This window comes from Lithobates pipiens, unplaced genomic scaffold, assembly GCF_037356315.1.
Source record: "Lithobates pipiens isolate NorthernLeopardFrog02 unplaced genomic scaffold, aLitPip1_a1.2 Scaffold_19, whole genome shotgun sequence".
In the NCBI taxonomy this organism is placed as follows: Eukaryota; Metazoa; Chordata; class Amphibia; order Anura; family Ranidae; genus Lithobates; species Lithobates pipiens.
In genome coordinates, this window is record NW_027507764.1 from 119,539,615 (window position 1) to 119,553,217 (window position 13,603).

Consider the following 13,603-nt stretch of genomic DNA (forward strand, 5'->3'; position numbering starts at 1 on the left):
CAACTGTTTCAGCATATAACCTGTTGTATTCAAAACATTAAATTGTAATCATTATTCGCATACATCTCGTGTATGAGTTTTGGTTATCTCACCGGTGAATGGGACTCCCAAGTACATCCAGACCACGGCCTAGGAAAGATAGGAAGAGGGAAATCGAGCACCTAACAGAGCAAGGACCTACCTTTACAGGCATTTGCTCTGTTTTTGGGCAGACAACATGGGGCATACCATGTAACAGCTAGATTATTTTGTGGACTGATTTATATGCATGCTCACAACCCAGCGCCCCCTCTGATCCTGGGCCCGGTGCACCTAACCCTCCTTCCCACCGGGCCTGTCTGAAATTATATCTCTGCGATTATCTGTCCAACCTGCGGCCCATGGGCTATGAATGGGGCCCAAAATCGTACTTAACCAGTAGAGACCCACGCTATAGCCAAATGATGGCTACAGCGCGGACCTCCTTTGCCGGGACTACGTCTATTGACGTCGTCCCGTGCACGAGCGGCCTGCGCGCCCCCTGAAGGGGCTCGCGCGGCGCGCTCTGTGATCGTCGAGTCTACGAGACTCGCCTGATCACAGATCCGAGCTGATCATGTGATACAACGGAGCCGGTAATCGGCTATTTTTCCTCCTCGCACTGACAGCGCGAGCAGAAAAAAAAAGGGCCAATCACCGGCGGCCGTGATCGGGACATCAGTCCCGATCACGGCCAGCTTACCAGTGCCACCTGCCCCCTGCCAGTGCCACCTCTGTAATAAAAAAGTGCCCCCCATCAGTGCCACCCATCAGTGCCCATAGTGCCACCCAGCAGTGCCCATAGTGCCACACAGAAGTGCCCACAGTGCCACACATCAGTGCCCACAGTGACACCTATCAGTGCCCACAATCTGCCTCAACAACGGTGCTGCACCCCAGTGCCACATATCCGTGCCCATCAGTGTCATCTACCAGTGCCCATCAGTGCCCATCAGTGCCGCCCATCAGTGCCCAACAGTGCCACCTACCAGAGCCACCTATCAGTGCCACCTATCAGTGCCCATCAGTCCCATCTATCAGTGGTACCTATTAATGCCAACCATCCGTGCCACCCATCCGTGCCATCTTATCTGTGCCCATCTTTGCCCATCAGTGCCGCCTTTTCTATGCCCATCAGTACTGCCTTATCTGTGCCTATCGGTACCACTTTATCTGTGCCTATCGGTGCCACTTTATCTGTGCCTATTAGTTCCGCCTTAACTGTGCCTATCAGTGCCCACCAGTGTAGCCTATCAGTGCCCACCAGTGCATACTATCAATGCCCACCAGTGCCGCCTCATCAGTGCACTTCAATGAAGGAGAAAAATTACCTTTTTGCAAAATTTTATAACAAACTATTAAACATGATTTTTTTATTTTTTTTATTTTGCATCTTTTTTTGTTTGTTTAGCAAAAAATAAAACTCCCAGCTGTAATTAAATACCACCAAAAGAAAGCTCTATTTGTGGGAAAAAATGATAAAAATGTCATTGGGGTACAGTGTTGTATGACCGCGCAATTGTCATTCAAAGTGCATCAGCGCTGAAAGCTGAAAATTGGTCTGGGCAGGAGGGGGGTTTAAGTGCCCAGTAAGCAAGTGGTTAAAAATGTTGCTTTTTTAAAACATCTTTTGTAAAAATGAAACAACTCTCAGACAGCTCCCCAGCAGGGTGGAAGTCTCCTATCATTTTGGAGAGTCACAAGGATTCAGATTCTTCGGTTGGACCATCATAGATGAGGAGTGGAACTACCCTTCTTGGAGTGATCGTTTTCCTGTCTATCCTAACCCTTTGGCATCTGGCCCACATAAGATTGATTGACCCACCACTGTATGGTATGTGGCTCAACCATATCAGATAAGAGTACCTGTCTTATTCCATTTGATAGAAGATTTCTTCATACTCACCGCTACACAGTTTTCTGCATCCTGTTTGTGTCATCTTTGTTCAATTGAGGATTCACTACCAAACACGAGATGGACACATTTTTAATTATTACTAATTATTTAATTTCACTTTAGGGAATACTGGACTTTATTGGTTCATTTATTTCTGTTGTAAATCATATACATTGGACATTCCAGTTTAATGGTTTTTGTTTTTGATAGCTATTTGTTTATTATTTATTTGGACTTTGTTTGAGTGTTAGCTGGGTTTCTGTTTTTGACACTATTGTGGTTTAGCACAGTAATTTCACAATTTTTTTTCCCCAGATTTTATTTATGCAAAACTTTTAAGTCAATAAGGAATAAACTGTTTTCTGTGGTCTAAGCCTAAGAAAAGAAAACAGATGTATCCACCACATCTAATGATTGGTAAACTACAATATATTACATTTTGAGTTTTAGGTTTTAGTACCAGTTTAACAGACCAAAAGTAACCAAACAAGAGGAATTCCCTGTTAGGGTTTGCATACACTTTAAATGTCCAAGAGGAAATTTCATATGGGGGGGGGGGGGGGTCAAAACTCACCTATATATAGCATCTCACTAGCATCCTTTCCACTTTATGAGGCAACAGCTCACAAAATATCATGATCTACATTCCACCTCCAGTCATGAAAGAACACACATAATGCATTTCATTGGCGAAACCAAAAAACCAAGGTCCTCCATGCACAGTGCATTTCAAACCAGAGGTGATGGGGCTTAAATGTTCCATATCTGCTAAGCAACCTAACTGGTCCAGCTCACAAAATTGCATGCCTCTAATGAAACTCCACCTTCAATTATCCTAGAGGATGTTGACTGATCAAATTGTCCGTTATGCATCTGGAGGGTGGGGGATTCTTCGCAATTTTTTTCCTGGAAGAGGATTTGCTACAGAAAAAAAAGATTTTCCAAAAAATCAACAGTTTAAATTGCTGACAAATTACATTTTTTATGCTGGCTTCTTAAAAATAAAAATAAAGGCACCCCCCCCCCCCCCCCCACACACACACACACACACATACCCAATATTGTGGGAGACCTTGAAGGGGGTCTGTGTGATGTGTTTTGTAAATAGCAGCCAGCAGAGAAATTTCATTTTATGGCAATTTAAAACCAATACTTCTTAGTAAATTTCAGTGCTTTAAAAATCATTGCTCCTGGCTATTTTTTGACAACTCTTTTCCTATTAACCCATAAATTTGAAATTTTTGATTTGAAAGATTCAGCTTCCATTGATTTCAATGGAGTTCAGGTTTGGCATCCAGACTTCTTTGAAGTTCTCGAAATCCAGCTCAAACAGAAACCATCACAATTCAGCTCATCCCTATTTAAGTCCATTGATGAGCTATCTTTGATAAATGCAATACATTTTAACAGTACGGCCTAAAATGAGAGTCGTCTGTGAGATGGACCAGATGGCAGGTCATTGGCTATGCACAGGATGCCAATTGATCTGGTGATCTGAGTTTTTCTTCCTGAGCTGGAAGAAAAATAAGATACTGTACAATAAGAAGGGAGAATTAGGAAGGAGGTTACATTTTACAGAATGGGGAGAACAGAATTGAGATCTAAATGTACTCACTTTTGTTGTCAGCAGTTTAGACATTAATGGCTGTGTGTTGAGTTATTTTGAGGGGACAGCAAATTTACACTGTTATACAAGCTGTACACTCACTACTTTACATTGTAAAAGTGTCATTTCTTCAGTGTTGTCACATGAAAAGATATAATAAAATATTTACAAAAATGTGAGGGGTGTACTCACTTTTGTGAGATACTGTATGCATGTGCCAAAGGATAATATAGAGAACATTAATGCATATATAAAACCAAATTGTTTTCTTTCTTGTTTAATAAAAAAAAAGGTGGTTAAAAAATCATGTGCATTTTTTCTTTACTGTACTGTTCTTTGCTGCGTACCTTTGAGGAGATGTAATAGGAAGTGAGAAATTATTATAAGCGAGGGACCTCCTAGACAGCTTTGAAACTTTGAATCTCCCAGCACACTTTGCTCAGTGGTTAATAGGACAAACAGACAGCTTAAGGCCCCTTTCACACATGCGGATGATATGTCCGTATTTCATCCATCCGTTTGCAGATGAAATACAGACATACATTCATCCCTATGGGATAGCGGGTGTCTGCGGATGAGGATCCGCAGACACCCGATTTCGTCCGCCTCCGCAACAGTCCGATTCTGCAGACGGAGGAAAATCCTATTTTTCTATCCGTCTGCAGAGCGGATCGGACGAAGACGGACAGACGGTCCGTGCTCGTCCGATCCCCATAGAGGAGAGCGGAGAGCTGACAGGGCGGTCCCTGCACAGTGTGCGGAGACCGCCCTGTCTGCAGCCAGCTCAGCGGGGACAACGGAGCGATCCCCGCTGAGCGAGCGGATCTTCACAGGGCGGATCATTACTGATCCGCCCCGTGTGAAAGAGGCCTAAATCACATCTAAACCCAAAAACTCAAATATAATATATTGCAATTTACCAATCCTGTGGTGGCTGCTTTCATTTTCACTTTTCAGGCTAAGAACATTTTCAGTATGTATAGAAAATACCTATTGATTTTACCAGATATGTAATGTTCTTTTCACTTGCTGAGAACTTTAGTGTATGTATTCCCAAAACACTTTTTTGTTTGTTTTAGCTAGAAAAGAGAGAGGTTTAACCGCTGCTAGGTTATTTTCATGCTCTTTGCATACCATTGGGGAATTTTATTTTCACTTCCTTTCCCATGGATGCAACACGAAGTTGGAGGGAATATCCCAGGATGAGTTGAATTTCCTTCATAAACAGTTGTCATTGGAGCAGGTGTCACTATTTAAAGTGGTTGTACACCCCGTTCAGCCACTTTTACCTACAGGTAAGCCTATATTAATGCTTACCTGTAGGTGCTGGAAATATCTCCTAAACCGCCATGGTTTAGAAGATATTTACAATAAAGCCGTGCGCTGATGTCTACAGCACATGCACACTTTAGAAAGGGCAGATTGTGCCTTTTCTAAAGGGGTTTACTTCCTCTTTAAGGATTTCCTTTCACCTCTTGTTCTGAAAAAGTTTGGATTTCCCCTAAATTTTATTCTTAGTGACAGTGGTTACCAGTACAAATAATTGTGAATATCTTCAATTGGGATACAGACAGTAATAAAAACTTGACAGGGGGCCTAACCTGTCCCCACTCTTTCCAAAAGCAAAGAACAAAAAAAAAGATTACCCAAAAGAATATGTTTTTTATTTTGTAAACTACTAGCTATATTAGTCCACCATGTAATGAAGATGAATAAAGATAGACGTGCTTAAAAGTTCAGCCTGTATAACCGTTATGGCTCCCTCCATAGATACAATAGAGAAATTAGTGAAGGCATGATAGGACTGGAAGTGTGTGTTTTTTGAAAGGTTAAAAGGGTAAAAAAGAAAAACAAAATGAAAAAAGAAAACAAAAAGAATCTACATCTAAGGATTTATTGACTGTAAAACATACAAGTTTTGTTTTTGGCTTTAGATACTCTTTCATCTACCCAGGAGGGACACATACATCAATCAAATTATGATATAGGTTCTAACCCTTTATTATTCTATACAAAACTAGAAAAAAATGCTTTAGCTGCTGGGCTACAGCAATATAGTTCCCTCTACTGAGTTACTGATGTTCTGCTGCACCGTTCTCCTAAAGCCAGCAGGGGGGGTTCTAAAGCCAAGAAAGCCCATAGACTTTTATGCAGAGCGCTGAGAATCCCGGGAGTTGTAGTTTGAGATGGCAGCCATATAATGGGGCCAATTGACTCCTTACACTACAGATTCCAATATGCACTTTCCAGTACAAAGTGTGAGAGAGGATTGTTTTTAATCTGCCTGGGAAAGTTCTTCCTCCTCCTGCTGCAGAGTTAGAGAGAGAGCACCTGTGTCTGGATAATCGCCTGCCAGCAGGAAACCATACCAGCAGAGATCCCAACCTGAGGTCTGTGATTGAGGACACTCAGGGGCAGTGGAGCACCACCCACATCACAGCCCCTGCACCACTGCTGCAAGGAGACTGGAGCATTCACTCACCTTTTGCTTCCCACTGCTTCTCACTAGAGGCCTTTGGTCTCCCCTTCTACAGCAAGAGGTCACTACAATATCCTGGGGGCTGGTGAGAGGGCCATTCTTCCATTGTTGATACTGTTATTAGGGACTGAGCTACTGAGCATAGGACAGCAAGTGTACCCAATCGACGTTGCACTCTATACTACACTTATTTCAAGAAAAGACTGCATCTATACTAACACTATACCGCATTATACTGAACCTTTACCGCATCTGAACCACATCTACCTTGCACCTGAGACGAGACCATACCTATACTGCATGTAAGTTAACTGTTGTTAATAGCACCAATGCTCTTAAAGGGCGCCAGTGCTAGCTGATAGAAGAATGTCTCAGAGGACTACCCCTCCTGTAATATTTATTCTGCAAATCCCCTTTGTTCTCCTACCCCCCTCCTCTACCATCCTCCTTTTCTTTTGAACAGTGCTTACCCAGTCAGTCTAGGACTAGCATTGCCACCATAAATGCTCTTTGGCAGTATAGCTCCAGCACGGTGTAGATTAACCTGCTCACTGCTACAGTTGAGGTGGCCTTGCTACTGTTTATGCTGGTCTGGACACCAAATGTCATTGTATGCCTAGTCCCTACTGTTAATCATTTTGTATAATAAATTGTGTTATTACCATTGTTAATCCATTTTATGATTGCCTAGTTACCAACCATATTGGGTGACAATACAATGATTACCTAGTTACCAACCATATTTCGTGACAATACAATGATTGCCTAGTTACCAACCATATTGGGTGACAATACATACCAAGTTTGCCTTTTCTACCCAGTTTGGTGTCTGTTTTCTTCGATACAGATCTACTACTGGGTATTAAGCATTACTTTCAGTGATTTCCTGTGATATTGTATGTCTGTACACACCCAAACCTGGTGCATTAGAAGGGCTGAGGTTTTTGAAAAAGGTTGAGGCAAAAAGGAGAGGACTCATCCTAATCAGCAGCTCCTACAGGGGTAATGCTACACTATACAGTGCCTTGAAAAATTATTCATACCCCTTGAAATTTTCCACATTTTGTCACGTTACAACCAAAAAAGTAATAGCATTTTATTGGGATTTTATGTGATAGACCAATACAATGTGGCACATGATAAATGTTTTTTGTTTACAAATAAATATTTGGAAGATGTGGCGTGCATTTGTATTCAGTCCCCCTGAGTCTATACTTTGTAGAATCCCCTTTCGCTGCAATTACAGCCGCAAGTCTTTTTGGGGATGTCTCTACCAGCTTTGCACATCTAGAGATACATTTTTCTCCCATTCTTCTTTGCAAAATAGCTCAAGCTGTGTCAAATTGGATGGAGAGCGTCTGTTAACAGCAATTGTTAAGTCTTGCCACAGATTCTCAATTGAATTTAGGTCTGGACTTTAACTGGGCCATTCTAACACATGAATATGCTTTGATCTAAGCCAGGGGTCTCCATAGTACGGCCTGCGGGCCACAACCGGCCCGCCATGACGTTTTTTCTGGCATGCAGCTTGAGTTGTCAGACTCACTGCATAGTCGGTTCCTGCTCAAGCTATGTCTGGTAGCAGCAACTGCAATGTATACTCACCCCTGACAGAGCCTACCCAACCCAGCATGTCACTAGTGCTAGGATCAACTGCACCTCCCATGTCCTGCCCCTTTGTTAACATCAGTGTCCTTCACGGCTGTGCTTTTGCCTACAACATGTCTGTGTAACAGCCGGGTGGGAGTTGGGAGTTGCAGCAGAACAGCACTGAAGCTGGACATCAGTGACTGCTGGTGCTGTTGAGGGGGGGCGGTTCTCTGATGGAGACACAAATGTATTTCTATCCCAGATGACATTACGGTCTGGTAAGGCAATAATGACAAAATAGATATATTAAAAATATCAGTGTCAGTTAAGTAGCCAAACTATACCAAATAAGATAAAGGAAGCGCTGATGTCGAACCTTCCTCCCGCCACCCTAAAAAGGATCACACTGTAGACAGGAAGACTCAGACAACATGGAAACACTATCTATTGGAAACAGGGCTACCTGAGCTGAGACTTGCAAAGCATACTGTAAATGCAAATGAGCTAGTTTGAGGGTATTGGGACAACCCATTAGTTAAAATGGTTTTGTCGGTACTTGTAGCAATCAATGAAAATTCCCTAACAGGGCATTATAGGTAATAGGAAAGGAAATGTTCCTAAGAAATGTAAAAACCTAATAACATAGTTTACGACTAGAGTAAGCACAGTCAGTCAACTGAGAAGTTGCTCAAAAGACGAAACAAAGTAGGAGCTTGGTATTAATATGGATAGGTGCTGTGGATATAATGGGCAATGAGTGCAGAAATGTATCCACTTACTTACTTTCTGAAGTTTCGTTTTGGGCTTGTTATGTCTTGCAAAGCACACAAAGAAATGTGAGTTGGAGGCAGAGGAAAGAATAAGAAAGAAACAAAGTGATGAAAGGACAATAATGGAAAGAGGAAACATTATGAGGGAAGAGAGTTAGAGGGTCACCTAGATTGTGTAGTGATAGCTCCAGGATACAAGGGAATGTGGGCGTAATTGGCCCACGGTTCCCAAATTTATTCAAAGATGTGAACTCTATCTTGGAAAGTGCTCACCATTTTCTCATGATCCAGGAGATCTTGCGGTAGAAATCAGGACTTTAGTCTTTTTCCAAAATCTTGCTATGGTTATTTTAGCTCCTAAAAGCATGAAAAAAACGAGTGCTTGTGTGTATTTAGAGAGCTTCTCCACCTTGTGATTAAGGAGCGGTGGCTCCGGTAAGAGGAGGGCACCAGAGCGTGGCAGGAGGGGGGCCCTCTCCTGTCACTTTTATCTGAAAGTAGACCGCCCGCTGAAGAAGTGGATACTGGGGGTTATGGCAGCTAGCTGCTTGCATAACACCGATATTCCACTTCAAAGAGCCACAGTATAATGACGACGGGTGGTCCGTAAATGGTTAAAGTGTGACATGTTAGGTATCCATTTACTCGGTATAACACCATCTTTCACATTATAGAAAAAAAATGGCTAACTTTAGTGTTGTTTTTTTTTTTATTCATGAAACAGTTTTTTCCCCAAAAAAAACAAGTTTAAAAAACTGCCTGCGCAAATACTGTGTAACATAAAAAGTTGCAATGACCACCATTTTATTCCATAGGGTGTCTGCTAAAACAATATATATAATGTTTGGGGGTTCTAAATAATTTTCTAGCAAAAAAATTATGATTTTTATATGTAGGAGAGAAGTCTCAGAATTGGCATAGGTGGCAAGGGGTTAATTGCCATAAGTGATATACAAATAATTATTATATATTGTTTTTAAGGTAATTTACTATATTTTCAAAATCTGTACTCAAGCAGGTGGCTTAATGGACAAATACTCAAGTTTGACATTATAACTTCCAACCAGTAATTTCACAGTAAATAGATAAATAACAAATTATTATGTTATAACATATAGCATATAAATATATGATTTAGCTTGAATATAACAGTACCTTTTCATCAGGCAGCAGATTGTCACGATCCCTCTTAATCGTGTGAGAAAAAGATGGGATTGTGGGTAAATCTTATACACATAAACACATGTTTTTTTCCTTGTAGTTAAGAGGGCTGGGCTGGAAGGAACCATTTGTCTTTTAGACACATGCCCCTTCTATTACACTGCAGTGAGAGGCGTGCCTCCACCACAGTATTTTTATTGGACAGCTGGGACCAATGGTACTTTACCATTGGTCCAAGACTCCAAGCTGTTTATTGAGCTCAGTGCCTCTGACAAGAAGTGAGAGGCACTGTGAGTGCAAACTCTCAGTCTGCTGCAAACAGAGTGTGTCAGCTTGTATTTAAAGTGGCCATTCTGTATTTAGTTTCTGAAAGGCTGCGCACATTTGGGGTCTCTGTGACCCCATGACACCAAGCTACGACCCTCGATTTTTTATTTTTTTAATGTTCACAGCAGGGCCTCACCTGCCTCTCCTGACTGCACGTCCCTGCTTTCCACTGCACCCCTCTTCTACCGCTAACCTTTGCAACCCTGGCCCACCTATGCAACCTCTGTCCACTGATCTCCCACATCACCCCCACTGCTCATCCCACTTCGATAACTGCACCCTTCCCTTTGCACACCTCTGTCACTACTGCGGAGGTCACTACTGCGTCAGTGCCTCTGTCACTACTGCACTGATGCACCCCCCCGACACACACACACACACACATACACACACACACACAAACACACACACCTCTGCCACCACTGCATTCCCCAACTCCACACAGTCTACCACTATTCCATCCCCCTCCCCCTATGCACACTTCTACCACCTGCTGTTTACTTCTGTGCTGGCTTGTTGTTAAATGTATACTGCATAGCGGGGGCATTATGCCCCCAGGTGATGAGTTGCAGTTGCAATTAAATGGTGGGTAGGTGTGGGCACATGCTCCAGGTTCCCTGCCTTAGTGAGGCCACTGGCAGACAGCAATAAAACCGTGACCCTGACCGTCCCCATCACCCCATCACCTTATCTAACCTACAAAAAAAGGTTTTGGCTTTAGATACACTTTAAGATGTAAAGCGTGTGTAAAGGTGGTTAGAAGCACATTAAAAAGGGCAGCTATGCCGGCAAACTGGCATTTATATACATAAAAAAGGCATCCAAAAAAGAAAAACAAAATAATGAAGAGTTTTGGATAGGTCTGATCACTGTGATTGATGCTCTGATTGTCAAGATGAAATGTTTCTATACTTAGATGTTACAGTTTGTTCTTAATTATATTTTGTATGATGCGACCTTTATATATTATTTTCAATAAGTACAGCTTGGTTTCAAAAGAACAAGTGCTGTGAACTGTGAAAATTGACATTTTGGAGTATTAAGATAAGACTTCATTTTACCATGACATAAAATAATGTCAGGGTTTTGGATGAAGATTTTCTGCTTCCAAAATCTTGCTTGGAGACTTTACATAGAATTGTTCCACATATGTAACAATGAAAACTGGGAGAGGATCCAAGAAGGAAATGACATGTGCCCATAGAATAGTAGAACTCATTAGAACAATGCATACTAAATCTGAGTACAGCAATTACATTAAAGTGTATTAACATTGAAATTACTAATCAAATATTTTCTGTGATGATTTAACACAAGCCCGTTATATTATTATCATCCTTTATGTATAAATTACGAATATTTTTCTTGGATCAGAGCAGTGGTGGCAGAGGGAAAGTTTTCAATCCCTCAATACACCTAATTATTTTAAATATTGAGGGAAATGTGTGTTAACCACTTGCCCTCCGGAAGGCTTATCCCCCTTCATGACCAGGCCATTTTTTGCCAAACAGCACTGTGTTACTTTAACTGATGATTGTGTAACGCTGTACCCAAATAAAATGTATGTCCTTTTTTTTCCCACAAATAAAGCTTTCTTTTGGTGGTAGTTGATCACCTCTGCATTTTTTAATTTTTTGCGCTATAAACAAGAAAAAGAAAAAAAGACTGACAATTTTGAGAAAAAAACAAAACAATTGCTTACGTTCTCTTATAAAATATATCCAATAAAAATGTTTTTGGTAAAAAAAATCCCAATCGACATATATTGATAGGTTTGCACAAAAGTTCTAGCACCTACAAACTATAGGATGGATTTATGAAATTTAATTTTTTTTGTTTATAAGTAATGGCGGCTATCAGTGACTTATAGCTGGACTGTGACATTGCGGCGGACAAATAAGACACCAAGTGACACTTTTTGGGACCAGTGACAATAATGCTGTGATCAGTGCTAAAAATATGCACTGTCACTGTACTAACAATGGCAGGGAAAGGGTCAGGAAGGGGTGATCAAATGGCTAAATGTGTTCCTAGGAAGTGCTTGCTAACTGTGCGGGGATGCTTGTACTATGGGAAGGCAGAGATCTGTGTTCATGCTTAGCAGAAACACAGGATTTCTACTCCCACTTCTCACAGGACAGTAATCTGCCTTGTTTACATAGGCAGATTGCCATTCTGTCTCTCTTGGGAACGATCAGTGGGTCCCAGCAGACATTACATCCACCGGACCCACTGATTGGCTCTCGCATTGTCTAATCACAGACCTGGAAGTGCAGTATCACGGATCCTGCATAGAGGAGCCGCTTTGCGGCCATATGTATACACAGTATATGGTTGCCAAGTGATTAACTAATATCTGAGGTCTAAGAGGAGCACATTATTAAAATATACACTGATCAGCCATATCTTTATGACCATTGACAGGTTAAGTGACTAGCATTATCTCATTACAATGGAAATCTGGGATATATTAGGCAGCAAGTAAACATGTTGTCCATGAAGCTGATGTGTTGAAAGCAGAAAAATGGGCATAGCAATTTTTTGTGTATAGGACTGCGTAGACTGTAGACTGGTTGGGGTGCCCATGCTGACCCCTGTCTACAACTAAAAGCACCTACAATGGGTATGTGAGCAGCAGAACTGGACCACAGAGCAATGGAAGAAGGTGGCCTGGTCTGATGAATCATGTTTTCTTTTATAAAATGTGTATAGCCAGGTGTGTGCTGCTTACCTGGTGAAGAGATGGCATCAGCATACACTATGGGAAGAAGGCAAGCCAAAAGAGGCAGTGTGATGCTTTGGGCATTGTTCTGCTGTGGAACTTTGGGTTCTACTATTCACGTGGATGTTACTTTGATATATACCACCTACCTAAACATTGTTGCTGACCAAGTACACCTCTTCATGGAAAAGGAATTCCCTGATGGCAGTGGCCTGTTCCAGCCAGGTAATGCACCCTGCCACACTACAAAAATGGTTCAAGAATGGTAAAGGGAACAAAACAACGAGTTTGAGTTAACTTGGCTTCAAATTCTCCAGATTCCAATCATCAAGCATTTGTGGAATGTGCTGGAAAACAAGTCCAATCCATGGAGGCCCCAAGTTAGAGAACTTAAAGGATCTACTACTGATGGCTTGGTGCCTCAGTATACCTTCACAGGAGTAGTGGTATCTTTGCATTGATCAGTCAGGGTTGTTTTGGTGGCATAAGTTGGACATACGCAAAATTAAGTGGGTGGTCACAAAGTTATGGCTGATCAGTCTAAGCAAACACAGCCACTAAAACCTCATAAAAGCTATACCATGTCAATGTTATTTTAAAAGCACTTTTTAATATCTTTAAATCTGCACCTTTCATTGAAATAATACCTAGTGATCCTGCAAACAAGGTCCTTGTTTAGACACTTTCTGTTATAGTGTGACAACCCTCTATACTATAAATGTGCTTTTGCATTGCCCCCCCCCCCCCCCCCCCCCATGGGACACAAATGGCTATGCAGCCACCAGTGGAGTGCTTGCAGAGATAAATCAATATAAAGAAGCTGTAAGATATTAACAGCACAGAGATTTAACAAAGGATAAAAAGGTTAAATTTGTATTTTAATTAAAAACAAACAAATTTAAAATTTAAATTTAATACACAGGGCTATACCAAGCTAAAGGTCATTTAATAAGGGGTTACATCTCCTTTAAAACATTGACGTGTGATCATGTACCAGGGGGAACGAACATGTATATTAGTAATAATAATATAA